Source organism: Salmo salar, chromosome ssa21 (genome assembly GCF_905237065.1).
Source record: "Salmo salar chromosome ssa21, Ssal_v3.1, whole genome shotgun sequence".
Lineage (NCBI taxonomy): Eukaryota > Metazoa > Chordata > Actinopteri > Salmoniformes > Salmonidae > Salmo > Salmo salar.
Window position 1 is genome coordinate 12,523,744 of NC_059462.1, and position 6,000 is coordinate 12,529,743.

The following is a 6,000-nucleotide window of genomic DNA, read 5'->3' on the forward strand; positions in this document are numbered from 1 at the left end:
GATATTTATTAGCCTACAAGCACTTCTTATGGAGATGAACAAAAATCTATTGCAGTATTTAATAGCCTTGTTGGGATTGAAACTAACTTCGCAAACATCTTACTCTTCCCGCCACCAAATCAGGTAAGGGTAAATGAAATATGCAGGCTACATTGTTTTTGTTTGCTATATGAATTATGTTATAATGGGCATTATTGCAGTGCAAGAAAATATGGGGTCTAGTGTTCAATTATGTAGGTTGGCTGTGAACCTGTAAACATACTCAGTAGGCCTAGTCTAAGGTTAATTTGGTGAGGTTTTGAGTCTTTTCTTCCATATCCATAGTACTGGCAGATGCAGAGGGGTTACAACAGCATAGCAGCCTATAACTGAATTGTAAATTGGCCTAATGCAAGGGTTGTAATTCCTTTGGTGGATGTTCTTATAAGCAGATGTTAATGTATGCTGCTTTAATGCATGCACACCATCATTCTTAAGAAGGAATACCATTAGTTTGATTGCAGAATGTAATGCTGTCACTTCTTTATAGGAGATGGTAGTGTTATTATTTGCATCATTTCCATAAGATCATCATTTTGTACATTCTCTACATTTTAAGATTAAAGCATCGTAGGAACTTGGTGTCCTCTGAGATGTATTTTTCTTCTTTGCTGGCAGCAGCTGTCAGGCAGACCCTATATGATAAGTGTTATATTGATGCCTTGTCAAACTATAGTTATCTTCACTAACAAATCTCAGCTACCCTGCTCTGATTGAGCACAAGGGGTATGTTCAAAATCCCTTCATATTTTTTAACAAGAAGCAACGCTTTTTGAGGTCCTACACCTTGGCGCCTGGATAACACGTTTAGCAAAGTGACCATGCTATTTTCCCTATAACCTGACTGTTCATACGCCTACATCTCCTGCAGAAAAATATGAAATGTCTACGTCACCCTAAAAAACATATTGTATAAGCCTTGTGAGAGAGGCAAACTGGGGGAGCCTTATTGTTTTAAGACTTTGAAATAGTTGCAAACCCTAGACAAATGTATAACATACTGTGCTATTTTGATCAATTGGAACTGGGATAGGCTGATGTTGACCCAGCTAGGCTACTTCTATAGCCTTTGTATTGACTGCATGAAATATCTTGGGTGATGACATAATAGTCATTGACCGTGCATTTTACAGGCTATAAAATCATTTTGTACATTGTTTCTTGATTCTCAACATTGGCATACAAAACCAAATCAAACCAATCTGATGTTTCAATCTCTAGAAAGTTGCCAGAGCAGGGCTTATTGTTTGATTAATAATGCAGCCTTAATTGTGGTCTTTTTTTTTAAATCATTGCCCTCAGATGGCGTTTGCATAGCTCCATCCATGTGCATACTGATCCTGTAGCTCCATACATGTGCATACTGATCCTGTAGCTCCATACATGTGCATACTGATCCTGTAGCTCCATACATGTGCATACTGATCCTGTAGCTCCATACATGTGCATACTGATCCTGTAGCTCCATACATGTGCATACTGATCCTGTAGCTCCATACATGTGCATACTGATCCTGTAGCGCCGAGGCGATGTGGGATATAGTTTTTTCACCCAGTAGAGGACACTGTGGTAGGCCTATTTATTCTAGGGGTGTCAGTACCTTGTTTTAGTGTGTGGTTGTGTGGTCTCAGTGATTAGGACAATGTTTGCTCAAACCTTTGTTGTGTCTGGTTGACGTTACGCGACTCGTAATAAAAAATAACATGTTTGCTGGTATCAAAGGCTTTTCCCACCCTCATTTTTGGAATTACTCTATTACACAAACTGTAGTTAGCAGGCTCTGAATCAGTTGAATTTAGAGCCCCAAATTCTGATGTGATATGAGACCTTAGAGTATAAGTCAGATCTCAAGCCTCCCTGTTTGGTTAGTTCTAAATTTGAGATACAGGTGTGCCTTCATCATTTGTTCATTTGGAGCTAAGCTCAGACATTGTTTGAACACTTTATTAGTTTGAACAGAATGTTTTGCCAGGGTCTTACTATCCTGTTTATATCGATTTTGGATTATTGACTTTAAGTCAATAACACCATTTATTAGACGGATTAGAAAGCCTCTTTGAGACATTTGTAGAGATTTTACCTAGGAATTAAAGTTTACCACTAGCTAGGTTTCCATCCAATTGGCGAGAATATTCTAAAGTCTGCATAGAAAAATATGTGCATTTTCCCACCAGACGTGTTTCCATCAAACGGACTTTTAATGTTGAAAGACAGCGACCCAGTTCTACGCATTTTACTGGTTTGTGACTCACTGACACCGCCCCCGGTTAGAGGGGAATAAAGGAGCCCAAGAGTTAACACACACAGGAACTTTAATCACACACAGGAGAAGATGAACATGGGTATGTTTTCTGTGTCCACGCATCCCATGCACATATATACACCCACACTCACAGACTGGAATAACACCGTACCTGGCAATATTTACTCCCTTGGAGAGTGTGAGGCAGGCTGGCTAGCCAATCAGGACCTGGAGAGACTGCATGCATGGCTAGAGCGTGTACAGGGGTGAGACACATGGCTATTGTCCAATTGGCTGAAGCCATGAGCTGGAGGAGATATCAATCTCTCACGTGAGGGGGATAATTTTTAGGTATTTATTTTATTTAACCTTTATTTAACTAGGCAAGTCAGTTAAGAATACATTTTTACTTACAATGAAAGGTCGAGGATGTGTGAGAGTCAGACAGCATGACTCCAGAAAGCAAATAAACAAATGGTCATTCAAACAGTGACATAATGTCCATTAGCATTCTCGGCAGGGGGATTGTGTAAACAAATATGTATCCATTGCATTTTCAACTCTAAGGATGGTTTTGTCGCAAACTGTTGCGATAAATGGCATACTTGCCCAATCTCGATTTGACGCATGCTCTGTAGACAAGTTTGCTGGTAAAGTGGACAGGCTTGGTTATATGATGGATAAAACCAAGATCCCTTTTTGTAATAAAAAAAAGTCAATAATCCCAAGCACAGATCATGTCACCAGCATCATTCAAATGATAGAAGGTAGGCTTCTATTGGAAATTTGGTTGAAGCTTATCATTGTGCACTTAACTTATTCATAACTTATGGTGGTTATGTAGTTCATCATAACTTATTCTATCTGACAAAAAACTCGACATGCTTTTCCATGTCGTGGTGGTAGTAGTAGGCTACAACATCTCGTGACTCCCAAGTTTACTGCATCATTATGTCATTCTATCATTATTTGCTCATAAATGAGTTTCCACTGTCGCATAATCTACTTCACCAACAAAATAAATATCCCTCCTTGTCTAACTTATTTTGTTTTGTCGACATTAGGAAGTTCTAACGACAAATTTCATCTGCATGAAATGGTTGGATGGAAACCTGGTTACTGTAACACTTACAAAATAATAAGGATTGGCTAGTCTCCCTCATAACACAAAATGTACCAAACATTTTAAAATAAGAAAAGTACATTGGTGAGAACTAATGGAAAAACACTTTATTGATATGGCCTATGCCTAGCAAAAGTGCATTCGTAAATGTTTTTGAATATTCAACACAAGGCTGAGTAGATTTTTAACAACATTTTAGAAAAGGTACTGTATAAGATGCAAATGTTTTACTTTCTGTGATGCAAATAGGGACGCTACATCTGGGAGTAAGATAATGTTGGCCTAATCTTGTAGGTGAGCCCCCACTCGCACTCCTACATTGCCAACCCATTCTAGCTGTCTATTTGAACGAGCACAGACTAGAGGTATTTTAATGAATCCTTTGTATAAAGCAATTTCTCATTTCTTTCTCTTTTACCCACCACTATTTCTCTATCTTTGCTTCCACTCTGTCACACACTTCTATTCTCTTTGTGCCCCCCTCTCTCTCCACCCTTTGCATATAATTCCAGTGTGATTTTTAGAAATGGAGTGATTCTCTCTCTAAATGAAATGCTCTCCCCGTGCCCTGTTGATAAAAATGTTATTCTGATCGGGAATGTTGTGTTTAATGCAAAATCTTATTCTCCGGGGTGTATTCCTATTTGCATTGTTCTGAAAACCCTTAAAATAATCAGTTGGTGATAAGACATTCGATTCATTTGGTACGTTCATTTGGAGAAAACATGCATTAATTTATGAAAGCCTTCATTTGTGTTGGAAATTGACATTGCAAATGATTGTCCTCGGATTAACACACGTTATTGCTGTTAATGTTTGTAGAGAAAGTCGTTTTTGCTCCATCATAAGCATACCATTTATAGTTCATATGGGATTTTGTTTTCTATTATATTATGAGTTCCACCATTTGTTGATTGATTTCTTTCAAATTTAGGAATTGGACTTTAGGGAGATGCTATAAGTAAGTATAATAAACTATTCACAGGTTAAACTTACTTGAAATTACCATAAGATATAGCCCTGTGTAAGCAACCATGTTTGCAATACTCTGCAGTCTTTTGGTAGTCACATGTTCACATGCATATTTTAAAGATGATTTTAGTAATGAGGCTCCATTTGGGCAGATTCTGTTTCTCGCCTCAGTGATTCAACAGTCTTGACCACCTCATTTCTCACGCTGAGTCCTCATAATTCATTTAAACTGTTGTCCCATCCAGTCAAAAGCACACAGTCTAAATAAAAGGAAGAACATGGCCCTAAGAGAGTCTAGTGTTATGAAGCATTCAGACTGGACATTAACACAATCTCAACCATCTGTAATCAAATGATACCTTCAGTATATACATTTCTGCTATATTGTTTGTCTCAGCCAGTAGCTATCAGTGGCAATGCACTTCAATAATCAGTTTTGTATAAAACAGAGTATTTTGTAAAAATGTCTGGTTAGGCTAGGCAACTGATGCAAGTTGAGTAGTGTTAGGCCTAATATCTCAGCCTATGTCTTAAAGCAGTGGTTCCCAAACGTTTTATAGTCCCGTACCCCATCAAACATTCAACCTCCAGCTGCGTACCCCCTCTAGCACCAGGGTCAGCGCACTCTCAAATGTTGTTTTTTTGCCATCATTGTAAGCCTGCCACACACACTATACATTTCTTAAACATAAGAATGAGTGTGAGTTTTTGTCACAACCTGGCTCGTGGGAAGTGACAAAGAGCTCTTACAGGACCAGGGCACAAATAATAATATAATGAGAATCAATAATTTTGTTCTTTATTTAACCATTTACATATAAAACCTTATTTGTTCATTGAATATGGTGAATTACTCACCACAGGTTAATGAGAAGAGTGTGCTTGAAAGGATGCACATAACTCTGCAATGTTGGGTTGTATTGGAGTCTCAGTCTTAAATCATTTTCCACACACAGTCTGTGCCTGTATTTAGTTTTCATGCTAATGAGGGCCGAGAATCCACTTTCACATAGGTACGTGGTTGCAAAGGGTATCAGTGTCTTAACAGCGCGATTTGCCAAGGAAGGATACTCTGAGCGCAGACCAATCCAGAAATCTGACAGTGGCTTCTGATTAAATTAAATTTTCACACAACCACTTGTTGCAATTTCAATGAGGCTCTCTTGTTCAGATATCGGTAAGTGGACTGGAGGCAGGGCATGAAAGGGATAACGAATCCAGTTGTTTGTGTCATCCGTTTTGAGAAAGAACCTGCGTAATTGCAACAAGCAGTTTTGTGAAAATCTTAAGCTCGTCTCTCAATTAAAAAAAAAAACGTGTCAATACTAAGCCCCTTGATAACCAGTGCACTTCTGTATGTTGTAAAAGTGTTATATGGTCACTGCCCATATCATTGCATAGTGCAGAAAATACACGAGAGTTCAGGGGCCTTGCTTTAACAAAGTTAACCATTTTCACTGTAGTGTCCAAAACGTCTTTGAAGCTGTCAGGCATTCCCTTGGCAGCAAGAGCCTCTCGGTGAATGCTGCATTGTACCCAAATGGCGTCGGGAGCAACTGCTTGCACACGCGTTACCACTCCATTATGTCTCCCTGTCATGGCCTTTGCGCCATCAGTACAGAA